This window comes from Chinchilla lanigera, unplaced genomic scaffold, assembly GCF_000276665.1.
Source record: "Chinchilla lanigera isolate Chin_1 unplaced genomic scaffold, ChiLan1.0 scaffold00025, whole genome shotgun sequence".
In the NCBI taxonomy this organism is placed as follows: domain Eukaryota; kingdom Metazoa; phylum Chordata; class Mammalia; order Rodentia; family Chinchillidae; genus Chinchilla; species Chinchilla lanigera.
In genome coordinates, this window is record NW_004955426.1 from 16,224,227 (window position 1) to 16,240,791 (window position 16,565).

General features: G+C 36.6%; 1 pseudogene; it reads right to left on the minus strand.

Annotated features, from left to right (window-relative positions):
- Nucleotides 1-2,301: 2,301 nt before the first annotated feature.
- On the minus strand, nucleotides 2,302-2,923 carry LOC102008333 (annotated as a pseudogene).
- Nucleotides 2,924-16,565: the final 13,642 nt, after the last annotated feature.

A 16,565-nucleotide genomic window follows, 5' to 3' on the forward strand; every position in this document is an offset into this window, starting at 1 on the left:
CTTTGGGAGACTTAAGACAGGGGGATCAGAGTTGAAGCCCAGACAAGTCTACCTAGGAATTTTATGAGACACTCTCTCTGAATAAAACAATTAAAAAGGGTTGGGGTGGTGGATTAACTAGTGTCAACTTGTGACACCCAGCTGAACTGAGTCAGTGTGGTGCTGGGTGTGGAAGGCCCACCTGAGGATTGTTGCCAACAACATAAAAGGAGAACTGAGGGGAAGATGATGTGCTGTTGATTCTGCTGTTTTTTTTTTTTTTAAGAATGAATGCCCCAGACCTGCCTCATGTGCTGTCACATGGTTCTGAAGATTTGGGGAGTCAGCGAGGCCTTTACCTGTTGGTTTCTGATATGTTAATGTAAAGGCCTCACAAGAGACATGCATGGCCTCACAAAGAACATGAAAAATTCCTGATTACTCCCCCTCTTTTCCTTTCCACCTGCTTCATTCTGCATTCTAACCACTCCCTGAAACTCCCTGAAACATATCGTTCCTTTCTTGTAAGTTTACTATAGTTTCTATAGTTTCTTGGAAGACTGCTTCACAAAGACTTCGCTTGCCAAGCAGGATGTGGTTTATGTGGTTTTTTGGCTTAAAAGCTGCTCTCTCCCCCGGCTCGCAGCTGATCTGATCCTACCTCGCATGGAGGCTCTCAGTCAGTCCCTGGCCAGCTAATAAAGGCTCATTCTTAAATCTCAGTTGGAGATCTATGCATTTTGGTGTTTGTTGGTCGGTACCTTGGTTTGGTTCTGAGTCCAGAACAATTAGCACATCTGTCCTTACTTTATGTGATCTCTCAGTTCTTGTCACAGATCTTCTTTTGGTTTACTTTCCCTTGCTCTACCTTCCTCCTCAATAATACAGCTGTATTTACTCATACTGTTCCCCATTATGGTATTTTATTAGCCAAAGAAGGAAGTTTCTGTTTGATTTGGGTAATGTTAACTTTTTTTTTTGCTTATATTTAAATTTTATTATTCTTATTAGTGACAAGCCAGTAGAGAAAGGATAACAAAAGGAAAGTTCAGGATAAATACTTCTTCCTCATGAAGAAACATGTGTACAGCACACATATCCTCCTCTGTGTGAGCTAGTTCATTCCCATTTTCTTTCCTACAAAAATATGTATAGTTATACAAAACAGCCCACAGAGCAACGTAAACAGTTAATATTACAACCTGGGCAAGGGACCTTAGTCCTGAAAAGTCTCAGGCAGATTCTTGGTCTAGATTACCACCTTCTCCATACTACTTGAACTTGTGGTTTCATCCTCTTTATTTGACCCAATGTCTCCTGGGAGGTCCAGCCAGCATCCCCTGTTCAGGCTTACTGAGATAAAAGGAGGTGTTGTCTTAGAAGGCAAACTTGGGACAGGACAGGAAGCTCTGACACTTACCTTTCTTCATCGAGAAGGGTTCAGTGGACTGACTCTCTGGAAGCTAACTTTGGGACAGCTGGGGGAACACTTCTTCCTTGAGACACTCCTGTGCCTGGGGGTTAGCTCCCTCTGTTTTCTCAACTCCTGCCACTAACCCTGCCTGATGATCTTCCAGGTTCATTTTCCTAGACGGCTGCCCCATGGTGTGGAATTTAGGGGTAGGGATCAATGGATCACTGATTTCATCTGCCTCTGGGTAATGTCCCAGGTTCTTAGGAAGCAGGCAGACACTGGGACTTGGAAATCTACAGTTGTCCTCTTCCTGCTCCCAGGTCTGTGTCTCAGAACTATAGGTGAGGACCTGCCATGGAGCTAGAGTGGACATGGTGCTCTGCTGAAATGGTGGACCAATTTGGTTTTAGGAAAACTGGCCATCTCTCCAGAGTGGGAATTCTTGGGATGACTCTCCTCAGAAGAGCCCCTCTGCTGCTATGTGCCTTGGCTATACTTGTGATCAGGGTCTGTTTGGGGCTGATGACACAGCTGGCTTGAGACACTTTGAAGTCCAACCTGGATGGGACCCTTATCCTGGTGCTCATCACAAGCAGATCCCAAAATGGCGATTTTATCTGGAACTTGTTTGCTACTGCTCCTGCTGCTGCTTCTAGGCCTTCCAAGTACATGGGAGGTCTGTGAGGACATTTCAGGTCGGTCAGGTCTTCAGAGGAAGGAAGTGATTCACACGTGGTAACATCCTCTGACACAACCCTCACATGTAGTGCTGTAGAGTCCCATGGCTGCCACAGGCCCTGAGTTTCTACATTTCTCTGAATTAGCTTGTACTCACTCGCCCTCCTTTGCAGAAAAGTGGCTTCTCCTCGAAATGTCAAAGTTAAAGCAATATTTACGCTTTCCTATTGTTAACACTGTTCTTCTCTGTCCCAGGAGAAGGTGTTTCCAGAAAGCATATTTTTTTCTGCCCCAGGGTGTCTACAGGCCTCCTTAAAGGCAATAACATCTCCTTGGACAAAGACGCATGCATGGTGGTGGAGGAAGCACCATCACCTGTGACCTGGACTCACATGTGAGTGCCACCACCATCTCCAGTTTGTGTTCACATTTCTGGTTTGAGCCTATTGTTCTTGGAGAAGTAGTAACCAAGTCCTGGGCAAGCAGTTTCAGCACCATGGTGACATAGGCTTCTGGCCCCACTGGTACACAACTAAACTCAACCCACTGACCTCGAGTGAGCTCTGTCCTTTGGCTGGTTCTTATCTCCAGGGAGCTGTCCTGGACTTGTTCTCTTCTCAGGAAGATTGTTGGTGAAGATGCCATCCACCAACATGCTAAGCTTGTCCACAGGAAATGAGTGTAGCTCTCGATTGGTAAAAGCCTAACTGGAAGTACTGTTCACTGCTTGGAAGTCCCATTCAAGTCAGCATGAACAACAGGCCATTCCACTTGAAGAAAGGCACTCTTAGCAAGACTTAGACTAAGTGCTGTTGTCTGGCAGTTGTGGAAACATGGCACAGTAAGCACCATTTTGCACCAGCCTTCTTGAAAAAGAAGCACTAAAACTTAAGTATTCCCTGGAAACGGTTGCTCAGGAGGTACTTGGTGGTAGTACTTCATGTTGGCCTCCAACAGCAAGACAGGTACATTCTTCTGTGTCTCATTAGCACTATCAAAATACTGGAAATCCATTGATATATCATGCTGATGTTTAGTGCTACATGGCCAACACCTCCCAGAAGCAGATGTTCAGCTTCCCCAAGGATTTAGCCACAGAGCAGTGCCAACAATAAATTTGAAAAGTCTTTCAAAATTGATTTCATTCTGATCAGAAAAATCCCAGGTCCTTATTCTCTTCATATTCATTTTTTACCTTTAAATTGTATTTTTTTTTTTTTTTTTTTTTTTGCTTTTTCAATATCACCCCTTTGGATCAGCAGGCAGCCCACATCAGCAAGTGGTGAGGCAGTGGGGTGGGCAGGAGGCTCAGGGCACAGAGGTAGTGCTCCTGTCATCCCATTGCCAGCCTTCAGCGCTAACCTTGAAGCATGTCTTTCTTTTTGTTTCTACTTTGCAATTGATTTTCTACCTGAAACACTTTATTATGTCACTTGGATGTATAATTAAGTAATCAACAATGATCAAACATTATAGTTATTATACATTATGTCTAAACAATAGACTTCTCTATGCTTTGTACACATTTCTAGGGTTAGTAATCAAGGATATTAAGTGAAGTACAATTGTGGATACAGAGTTATAAATTTCCTTAAGATTTGTACTCTCTGAATTTAAAGTGTGTTTTTAGCTCAATATTGAATATGAGAAAAATAAATGTGCTTGATACTGTATTTGTTTTTTAAATAGTGAGACAGTGGCTAAATTGATTTTAAAAACACCCCATTTAGCTGAAATCTTCTTGGTGAAGTAGTCAATGTATTTACTGAATGAAAGAAGTAGAGTCAGGAAACTAGAGGAACTCAAAGTTATTTGGAAGGTATAAGGAAGACCAGCAAGGATTTACGAACTTGAACTTCACCATAATTAATCAGATCTGATGATGTGAAGGAGACCGATGGAATATATTTTTCATTTTTCACAAGGGTGAAAGTGAAGTAAGTACTTGATCTCAGGAGCAAACACTAAGAAAAGATTCAGTTTAAATGGGTTCACACAAACAGTGGTGTGGTCTTCATTGATGGCTTTGATTCTCCTCTCAGAGGGTTTGTAAATATTATAAAAATTGAATTAAAATGCAGAAATCACTAAGAATTAACTAATGGGTGATATCTGCTTTAACACAGATTTTCTTTGTTCTTTGGTGCTTTCCTTTCATCTACAAGTTTTTATACAAAAGCAAACATGTGAGGTATATATTATTATGTCCTAGCTATGAGCTATTGTATAGCGTAAGTAGTTACCATCTACTTTTCCTTCCATTTTTATAGTGAACATATCAATCATTGTTTAATTGTGAAAAATAGACATCAGTTTATGAAAAGAAGCAATCCTTGAGGAAATGTCCTTGATGTAGAACAAGACTTATACAAATAGCAACCTTCTGAGTGCAGAATAAATGAGGTAATAACCATTTAGTTCTTCAGATGGAAAAGCTGAGTCACAGAAGGTTAAGTGACATGCCCAAGGTCACAGAAGAAGCTTTTAGCTTTAGTAGTTTCCTTTAATCTTAAGAAATATTACAAGACAAATATGTTTCATATATACTGTACAGCATATTCATTCTTGTGATGCTGATACAAAAATAATGAGAAGCAAGTATGAGCTTATGTTTTGTTTTGCTTTTTTATGCTATGTAAAAACTACTTATCCTTTTTATTTTACCGTTCACATTGAAGAAAATGGATTGTTCTCTAAAGACACTAAGAACAGAGATCAACTAGAATACAATGGTGTTTGCTACATTAATGTGTTGGAAACTGCATGTGTGTCAAAAGAAACCCCTCTCAAACAAATCCCGCTTTCTTTTCCAGTTACTGATTTGTACAAAAACCGTGCTGCATTGTAAGAATCACTGAAAAGCCAGTGAAACAAAATACAATTTGATGTTATATGAAACTACTACGGCATATATAGTTTAAGTGCTTAGTATTCTGAAATTTATGAATTAGATAAAATTTAATCAAAATAACATTGTAGCATGGCATAAAAAATTATGTAATAATAAAATGCCACGAGATTTCGTACAAAGTGTGTAACTGTCTCTGTATGCATATTTTTCATTTTGATCTTTTAATAAACTGTTTTTGAGCAATTTTGGACTTGTAGAAGAAATTGAGTTAGAGATAAAATATAAATTTCTATCAATTTATTACTCGTGTCTTTCTTATAAGCAAATAGTTTCTTCTCTATATGGAATGCCGACTCATATCCGGAAGGTCTAGTAATGTATAGCAAGTGCATGCAATATTTTTTATAATAACCATGAAGGTTCTATTGTAAGAAAGAAGTTTATAAACAACGAGGAAGGTATCATTTAACAACACATACACTTAATAAAAAAACAGGCTCAATAACCATGACTGTGTAGAATAAAGGAATTTTAAGACAATTTTTACCTTTTATTTCTTTAACTTCTTAGTAATTTCAAGTATTTCTGTTCATTTATTGAAGCAAAATTTCCTTTGGTTTCATGTTGACTACAGTGTATCCTGATTTATTTTCTATCTTTGTGTCTATCAATTCTTCATATCTTATGCTGAAATTTTTTACTTGTTCACTTTCCCCATCTGCTTCTCTTTAGATGATGAATTTTTAAATGTAACAACCTATATTCTTTCTTATTCTCATCTTTCTTTAAACAATTTTGTGAACCAAATATCAAAGATACTCTGTTATCCCTAAAACTAAAGGTCTAGCAAATTTTGGCTTGTGAACATATCTTAGAAATTGTATGATTTCTGAAACTAAAAATAGCAGTGACTAAATTTTATATCTATCAAAAATATTACGGATTCCATGTGATTTGCATGAGTGAATGAAACCAGTCTATCGTCACTAATTATGCTGTGTAAAAAGAATCTAAAATGTCTTTATCTATTTAAGGACTGGCTTATAAAAAATGCATGTCCAAAATTGGCAGAGTAGGCTGGAGAGATAACGAGGTAGGAAAGAAGTGCATTTCAAGACCAAACAATGTTTGCTTGAAGAGTTTCTTCTTCCAAGGATAGAAGTCTTTTTCCCTTAATACCTTTAACTGATTTGATGAGAACTCTCAGTGTTCTGAAGAATATTCTGCTTTAGTCAAAGGCTAATATTTTAAATGGGAATTTCATCAAAACATAACTCCTCATCAAAATCTACAATAAAGTGAGACCAAATATCTCAGTTCCATGACCAAGTCAAGAAGTTGGCACCTAAAATTAATCATCATTAATCATTATTCCACCGATTCTCAGCTATGAACATATATGTATGTATATTTATACATGTTATGGTTTAAATCTAGATGTCAGATGTGTTCAGAGGTGTGCATTTTGGAAAGTAATTCAATCATGGAGTGCTGTACTCATCAGCGTATTAATTCACTGATGGTTTTAGATCTGAAGATGCTGTCTGGAGGGAAGGCCTGATCAGAAGCACAACACTGGAGAAAAGACCTAGAAAGACATATCCACCCTGTCTCAACAGTTATGGACTCTCTTCCGAGGTCCGATCTAGTGAACCACAGTACAAGTTTTCTGGCACATTTATCATTGGCTACATCTGCATGACCATTTGGAGTTTGACAGCCTCTAAATGAGGAGAAAAAAATTTTAAAAAGTGATTCAAAATATATGGCTCTTGGGGCCGGGGATATAGTTCAGCGACACAAGCACCTGCCTGGCAAGTGTAAGGTCCTGAGTTCAATTCCCGGTACCAAAAACAAAACAAAACAAAACAAACGTATGGCCCAAACATAAGAATGAGGGTGAAAAGACAGATTGGGATGATTAAGGGGAGGAGACTAATATGTGCATTGTTCTTAAGGGATCAGAGTAGGGATTGTAGGCAGTTAAGTTTAAAATCTGTCTGCTTATGGAGATTATTCACAAGCCTATTTTTAAGTTATTGCTTCAATGTCTTCCTCCTCCTGATACAAATTCATTTTTTATTTATGAGTGTGTAAGATCCTCTGGTTCTGACTGCAAAGAGATTAAGGGCTCTCAAGTGCACATATATATACGGGTAACAGAAATATATTTCATATACCATAAAGTTACTAATAATCAACATCATACTTATATGGAAATATTTATATATATTTACTCAATGTTTACTCTTAAGGCAAACTTTAGATTCCTTTAACAGGTTTGCAGTGTATAACTGCAAGGAGGAAAATTAAAGGACAGCTTTAGATATTTTGAAAGTTTAGGAAACAAAGTTACTGGTCACAGATAGACTTACTATCCAATATATAAGTGCATCTCATTTATACAATAAAATAATGTTTACTAAAAGACTATATATATACATATTAAGTTGATCTGGATGTATATATATATATATGTAGATTAAGTTGATCTAGATGTAACAGTGTGTAAAAGAGAGCACTCATTAGGTACATTGTATGTATTAAGCTTATACAGTCTTAGCTCTATACATTTTACATAATGCTTAGATTGCCAGGGTATATTGCTTGTAGGTGTATATACATCTCTTGTCTCAGATATATAGAATGTCATAAACTAACATAATCATTGTTTATTTAACCAATTATTAATTGATTGTTAAATTATTTAGGTCAACTTATTTTTTGATACTGGGAATCAAACGCAGGGCCGCGTGCTTTCCACGCAGGCGCTGTGCTACTGAGCTGTATCCCCAAGGTCAACATTTAAATAACCTTTCACTCTTAAAATGAAATTTCTTAAGTACTCAAAACCTGAGAATGTTTTCTCCCAGAATCTTATAGCGGCACATCCCAACAAACATTATTAAAAATTATGATGATATATGGTTAACTTACCTATAAGTAAAAAGGGTAAGTTTTCTATGTCTAAAGCAACAAAGCTTTCTTAAAACTTTAAAATGTTCAGGGTAACATTTACAAAACTAGATATAAAAACAAAGGATTTATATCTAACTAAGATAATTTCTTGTGATTTCCATGTGATTTCCAGGTTCATCATTTTTCTAGGTAAAAGAAGGACTAAGACTTCTACAAGGCCTCTCCTATGGTAACAGAACACACCCTGTAGCTCAAGAAAACAATGTGGTTCTTGTATCAGTTACTAGCTGTACTGATTTTAATTATGAATTCCTTAACAGACAATAATGTGAGTTGAGCGATGCAGTTGAGCCACTGTGGGACCTACTTGGCCTAAGATCCACTCATTATTTAACCTCAGGAAGTCCCTACTCTGATGGTGGACCACGGCGGTGTTCAGGTCTCCTGAAATCAATATTAGTTCAGAGCCACTGTTCAGTAGCCCCAGCAAGATCTGATTAATTCCTTTTCACTGATACACATTTACTCTGGTAAAAGACAGTAGGTCTTGTTGGAGAAGACAGAGGAGAAGTTTAAAAGCAATAATAGTGTTTATTTTTGGCAGTGCACAGGGGCTCCTTCCACAAGGGAATCTGGACTTCTCTTCATTACAGTTGTTTTGGGTTTATAAACTGACTCAGCTCTGAAATTTTACTTGAGGTTGTAACTCTATTCTTATGATTTAAGTTAGAGTTTTGTTCACTTCACTCAGAAATTTGTGCTTTATAGATCAAATAAGAATTTAATAAGTTTCTCCTTTACTTCATTTCTAGGGACACCATAACCAAGTAGGTAGTGTAAAAGGTGCCTACAAGGGAGATTGTTCTATTGTTCCTGTAAGTCTAGGCTCAGCTATGATACCCATATCCATTTGCCTTTGAAAGTCTAGTCCTGATATGCAATTGTTGCCATGACATTCATATTTCCAGTCCAGTGGCAGAGTACTCACTTCCTTCTAGCCTATAGAAAGGAGCAAGCATGGTGCTGGGGATTTAGCTCAGCAGCACAGCCCCGGCCCGGCAAGCACAAGGTCATGAGTTCAATTCCCAGTACCGGAAAAAAAAAAAAAAAAGAAAGAAAAAGAAAGGAACAAGAGCAAGGTTCTTTAAGGATGTTGTGAATTCCTTACAAAATTTATATTTTGCCAGCATAGTGGCTTATTCTCCTGATTGAGTCTGTGCAGCTGAATAGATCTTGAATAAGAGTCTACTCTAATAACCTGATCTACCAAAGAAGCTTTTGAATCCACTCCCATAAGTATGCTCGGAGAGATCTACCATTTTCCCTTTCACTTAATATGAACCACATATTGGTTTATATTACAGCTAATCAACCAAACAATTAGAGTTTTTTCAAACACTTATGCTCCACAGATAGGTATGGAAAGAATGTTTACATTGGCAGAAAAACACATTTCTGAGAATTTAGGTCTTCAGTCTCCACAGTTTCATCAAGATATTCTCTTATACAGTAATTCTAATTTTTCACGATTCCATTTCTTACCATTCAGTCTCTGTGGACTTCCCAACGTTGAAAATTCAATTTACATTTTAATTTATTCACTTGGTGAAGAGATTCAGAGTTTGGTTTTAAGCAGTTTGAGCTTTGCAGTGATAGGATAAGGAAATATTTAAGTGGAAGTACTAAAGATTTTAATTAATATGTAGTATTTTAACTGGGAATGTGTCTCCTTGAGTCCACCTTGCTCTTATCCTATTTATAGAGCAATAGCAGGAAAAGATACATTGCCACTGATCTCCCAAAAATTCTCTTCCTGTCTTTGAAAACAATTATCTAATTGTTTTTGTGGTTTTCTTTTTTTAATATTTTTGTTAAAATGTATTAATACGTGTTTGCAGTACATAACAATTACATTTGTTCTGGGCCATTGTTACATGTGAATAACACATCTTATTTCATTTTACTTCCCTCTCTCCCCTTCCTCCCTACTCCCCCGTATCTTGCTTGGTATGAACCACTACTTATACCACACTCTTAATTAGTCAGGGGCCTTTAGAGAAGTAGAACCTGTAGAATATAGTTCACTTTACTGTGGAGACTGACAGGTGCAATGATTGCAGAGTAGTTTGCCAGGTTAGAGGCCCAGGAAAAAGTTGAAGTTTGAGTCTAAAGAATATCTGTTCGTAGAAATTCCTCTTCTGGTAAGGTAATTTCCTCTTGTTGTTTGTTTTATTTTGTTTCCTATTAAAATCTTCCATTAATTGAATGAGATTAAATCACATAATTAAGTATAATTTATTTCTTTAAAACCCATCCCTTGAAGTGCTAATTTTCAGCTCCAAATTCTTGCACTAGCATTCCTTTTTTTGTGATAAAATACTTGTTAATAACAATTTAACAGAAGAAAACTATATTTTAGCTTATGGTCACATGGGGTTTAGTCCATGGTAAATTGTTTTCTTATTTTCAGGTCAGTGACAAGGCATGAAAGGTATGAAAGATGAAAGCTGCTCACCTTATGACATCCAGGAAGTGGAATGAGAAGGAGGAAGGGGCCAGGGATGAGATACTGCCTTCAAAATTATGTCCCTAGTGACATTTTTACCCTAACTAAGCCCACATTTTAATAACTCATTTGGCTATGAACTCATCAATAGCTGAATTCATTGCTTAGGTTCAGGCACTCATTATCTAATCAGTTTTCTAGATTTTGCCTCTGAACATTGCTACGTGGTGGATCAAGTCCTCAATGTATGAGTCATTGAGGAACACTTCATTCATAAATCATAAAACATGCTCTCACCAAAACATCTAATAGAATGTTTGGCCAAACATTTGTATAGTCGACCTTGCCAAGTTAATGTGCAAAAGTGAAATATCTTACTGAGTGTTGAAACTAGAAATATTAAACATTTTCTTTCTCATTCTCCTTAGCAACAGTTACTTAACATAAAATGAGACACTGGCCATATCATATACACATATTGAACTAGTAGTCAACAGCAAAGGTGGTGAAGAGTGACCTCTGGCACTCATGATGCTTTAGATAAGATTCTTTTGTCTAGTTTGGCTAGAACCACATGGTAGTTCAAGCTGCAGAAAACACAGAAGCAATGGCAAAATTAGGATACTGTATATTTTCCCTCACTTAAAAGCCAGGAAATTAAAATTAAAGCCAGGAGATAGATGATAGATGATAGATAGCAATAGATAGATAGATAGATAGATAGATAGATAGATAGATAGATAGATTGACAGATAATAGATAGATAGGCTGATCCTATTTTCCTAAATATAATAGTTGATTTTCTTAATCTTTCTTAATATTAAAACTCTTAGCATCAGAGGTAAGCTTCTCTGCATTTTGTAATGCAGACTTTACCTAAATTTGACCATCTGTTTGACCATCATACAGGCAAATTGTGCTATGTCTGTATGATCATTTCTTACTTGAAAGTTGGATCATAGCTTCTGTTCAGCTGAATTCCTTGCTCTGGACAACTTCTTCCCTCACTGCAAACCTCCTCAAGGAGTTCATAAGTAACCCTCCCTAGAATTCCATGAAAGGCTTCTATTCTCAAATCCATTTGGCCCAGTTTTGTAACTCTTCAGTATTTACCTTTTTCACACATTTTAAAAGTATGATAATTAATAGTCATCATACATTTTTGACTTTTTCTTAGAATTTAAATCTTTGAGGAGAGACATCATCACGTCAGTTTTCCTTTGATTTTCAGTTTTGAGACAGTGCAGAATATCTGAGAGATGGTCACTACATTTTGTCAATGTAAAAACTCTAAAAAAGAATGAAGAAAAACTTCATAAAAATAAGAAAGAAATGACCAAGAAATTAAAGAAGCAAAAGCACTGATAAGGATTGAGCAGTTGAATTTTTATTATACATAAAAGGGAATTGTTTTGGTGGATGAAGAGATGGTGAGAAAGGGCCTTGGCCATATTTTCTAGAAATTTCATTCAAATACTTCTAGGATCATAATATTTTGATACTAGCAACTATTAAATGTCATAATTTTTATAAAGTATAAAGCCCTTGAAAATATATAAAGCAGTGAAATTAGCATAGACTATTCAATTTATATTGATAAATCAAATTTTATAATTGTAGATAATGTTATATAATTTTAAATAATTTTATAATTTCTCACCAAATCTGTAAGACATCAATAAAACTGACACTGAGAAGAAGAAAGGTGAAAAGGAATTAGGAATGGAGGAATGGTTGGGAAAATATGCTCTGTAACATGTAGTGAAATCAATCACTATTAATCTTGTTCTGTTAGGGGAACAATTGCTTAACTGCTTTTCAGAACTCACTAGTTGCTTTAACCATTTTTGTATGTCCTTATTGATTGCCAATGAGATTGTCATTTTGACTAATGAATTTATTTACAGGCATCAAGTAATGATGATCTTGTTCTTTGGCTTGTAGAAAAGTAATGCCCCTCCAAATTTCAGAGAGGTGATATACACAAATAGGATATATACATATATATTTTATCAAAATAGACTAGATGCATAATAGGCAAGAAAGTGGAAGAGGAAAATAGAAATGAAAAAGTGTGGTATGTTAGAAAATATGGAGTATTTTCTCTCCATTGGAGACCTATTTGTTTAATTCTTCATAGTGAAGTCAGTTTAAAATAATACTATGCCTGTATGATCATTTCCTTAGTTTACATTTTCATAGACAATTTATTTAAGGTTCTACTGGATGCCTACAAAAGGTGAAGGGTAGCTATTATATAACTGGGATACATTTTCTGGTGGTTTTTGACCCCAGCTGTGTTCTTCACTGCAATGTCAGAATGATCATGTCACAAGACAAGGCAGATATCAACTTCATGGCATTCTCCTGAAAGCAATCATTATGAACAACATTCTCCACAGTTCATAAAGGAAAGAGAAGGAAGACTTCTTAAAACATCAACTAGTCACGTCTTCATCTGGTTTTCTACATTTCACCATTTACATACTGTGGGCTTTTAAAATGTGCTTCTTTTCCTATTTTTAAATCTATTCTCTAAACTTCTGAAGATTATGAAGCAATTTTATTTCCTGCTTATAACACACCTTCTCCAGCTCAGTGTAGCTGTCCCTTAGGAGTAGATTTAGTCTGTCAGCTAACTGAAAGTGAAACAAACCTGTCTTTCTTTGATCTTTATATATCAGATATTTTAGTAGCCTCCCCTTATGACTACATTTTCATGAGACTGAAATATTACTCCCAAAGATGCACTATCCTTGCTACACGATTTCACAGTCCTTCCATGAAAAAATTGGTCACATTTTCTATGTCTTCCCTTCTGAGTGTGGGATAACCATATGACATTCGTTGGCCAGTGATGCATAGGTAGGATGATACTTTTCCTTTTGGAACACTCAGTCTTCTGACCTTTGGCTTGGCCTCCTACTTGAACTATTATCAAAAACAAGCTATGCCAAGGCCTAAGGAGGATGAGGCAGTTAGGAAGACCCACAGCTGCAGCCATAGCATGATTGCCTCTCCACACACATAGATGAGAATAAATGAATCTTGTTATAAGTACAGGCTCAAGGAAGGATTTATTACACAGCATCAATGAAGTGATATGGTGTGAGTATTCCCTCCAAAGCTCATGTTGAAATTTAATTGCCATTGTAATAGTATTCATGAGAGACTTTCAAGAACTGATTAGATGCGGTGGCCTCACTTTCATGAGTGGCATAATATTGGCATCTTAGAGGTCAGTTTGCTCCCCTGGCCCTAAATCTAAATTCTTTGGTCAGTGATATGTTCTGACATATGATCACTTTTAGTAAGAGGGAGCTCACCAGGTGCAGCAGCTCTATTTGAATTTGCCTCCTAATCTCCAAAAGCATGAACCAGGTAAATGTGTATTATTCATTATTGCCTGGTCTATGATATTCTCTTGTAACAGCATAAACTCAGCTAACACATGGACAAATATGAAGCCATATTACATTCTACTTTCCCTTCATTTAGGATTTTATACTATATTTTAATTGTGTGTTAAATTAATTTTTCATTATTACTAGACAACAATTTTAGAAAGATTAGAGGATATATCTGTCTCAATTATAGTTACATCCACTGTGCGTTTTGTAGGGCCAAGAATAATTTTTTTTTTGCTACATAATTATTGTATTAAAATTTTTACCAGTCTCTAAGATTATTATAGAAAAAAGTTGCATTTGAAAAGTTGCATGTTCCTATCTCTGTTAAACATCTGTGTCAACTATATAAAATGATATATACTGAGGTCTATGTATTTCTGTTTGTACATACATATATATATGTATAAATAAACATAGGTAAACTGATATCAATAAAAAGAGCAAAAGAAACACTTTGCATCCATAAAAATGTGATGTAAGTTTAAAATGAATACGTGACATTAAACATAAACAGGTTAGCAGGGATAGGAAGAGGAAGCAAGGTGCTGACATGACATCCGGCCAGCATTCTGCAACAACTTGTCTAGGAAAAGAGTGCACTGTGTGCAATACCCAACTGAGGAAGCCAGCTGAGACATACTCAGTGCTCGTCTGCTTCCTCTTTTTTTTCTTTCTGAGACAGAGTTTCCCTAAGCAGCCCAAGCTGGCCTTGGCTCACTTTGTAGTCCTGATTGATCTCACACTTGCAGCAGTCCTCCTGCCTCAGCCTCCCAAGGGCTGGGATTTTAGGCATAAGCCACCACACCTGGCTTAGTCTACTGTCTTAAGTTACAGCCCAAGAAGCCAAACAATAAACCCTCTAGCAGTTGGAGAGAAATAGCCAAGATTTGATCAATAAATGACAGCTTCTAAATAAGTATTGAGAAGAGAAACCAAACATTCACTCTTAATTAATCATATATCATATATCACTTCCACTTATCACACCTACAGCATCTTAAGGCCAACAAAATCCAAATAGGACATACTAAAATCATCCCTTTTTTCCACTATAAAACATCCATTCTTCTGAATGCCTTGGAGTGTTTTTTAAAAAGTGACAGTAGTTGACTCCCCAGTTATAGCAAACAATGAATAAATAGTCTGCTCTTTTTGGGGGAGGTTGGAAAGTATTAGATTTTATGTCCCTAGCAATGTCAGATTTTAAAGTCAGTATTTTGTGTCTGGTTACTTATGATTGACCTCCTTGGTACAGAATAGAGCTCTAAGCAAAGCTCAGTGAGAACTGAGAAAGGACCAACAGAACATGTAGGTTCAGGAGGACAAAGGGAGGCTTGTTTCTGAAGGTTTGACTGCTTCACAGCTGAAGAGACCATACAATGCTTGGCTAGGAAAAGAAAGAAATGTTTTTTATGGATTGTGCAAGAGTCACATAAAACATTTTATAAAGTATTGCTGCTACTAATAATAACTTACATGAAGATATTTTATTTGAATACCTTTTCTAACCATGTAAATATTTGATAAGTAGTACTTGGAATGTAGTGAAAATCATATGATCTAAAATAACAGGAAGAAGTTAAGTCTAGCTCTATGGAAGTGCAGTATGACACCTGCTAGACACTATATTGAATACAAACACAAGGTATGAGGGAAACATGGTGGATGTACATATAGATATATATAATAATTTATATACATATATAATGCTGTATATACACATAAATATAATACTATAATATATATATACACATATATATATGTGTAAAAGACACATTGCCAAGAATGATGGACTATGTTCAAAGTAAAAAGGAATAATTTAATCATTCACCTTGTTTTTTTCAGTCACATCTCATTGATAAAATATTTATGGCAACTTCTGTCAACGAAACACATTACAGAGTGTTCTTGCCTGCCTTGTTCTTGGGATTTGGTATTAAGAGGCTTCTGGATCTTCCCCCAAATCAAAACAACTATAAAATGTAAATGTCTTGAATTGATTTAGGGTATTGTGGCTGTCACAACAGTTCAATTAAGAGCACACAGATTGAAGACTTCCAGTACTGTTTCAAAAAGTGGTAAGAAGGATGGGATAATCATGTTCAAAAGAAAGGGGGATATTTTGAGGAGGGATTACTAGAAGTGTGTTTTTACTGTCATTTTAAAAAATTCACTCACCATATCTTCTGGACACATATCACATATGTGTTTAATTTCATGAATGTAACTCTTATTACAGAGGATAGTTCAATAGGGGAGAGATTTCCTTTTCAATAACTGCCCCAAGTATGGTGTGTTGAATTTTCTTCCTACTTTCTCCTCTTTCTGTATTTGTAAATTCCCCCAGTTCTCAGTCATTCTTCATTTAACACTCACTGCTGTTACTTAGGATTTTGTAAAAAGCTTAGTCTCACATTTGATTCAGAGCTCATCTCCCTTCCGGGTAAAGGTAGACCAATACGTCTACAGTCGTATAGCAGGGAAGCCACATGATCTGTGCTGCTTCCAGAGTAAAATGTCTTCTTCCTCTCACTCTTTCCTGTGCTTGCTCTTTAGTCAGTGTCTCTGTCCAGGGAGGAGAGTTTTCCGAACTCCAGCGAAAGTAACTCCATCTATTTAGCTGTCCAGTGGTCCCTTAGCAGGTGCAGAGGCCTCACTCCAGTCAGCAGTGCAACAAGGTCATCTGGCTGTGCAGCTCTACAGTGCTCGTGGGGAAGGGCAGAGTTCCCCGCGGGGAGGAGATGAGGACAGCTAACATAAAGCTTTCCCAGGGCTTCTTCGAGTCTTCAGTCCTTCTTTTGCTCTTTT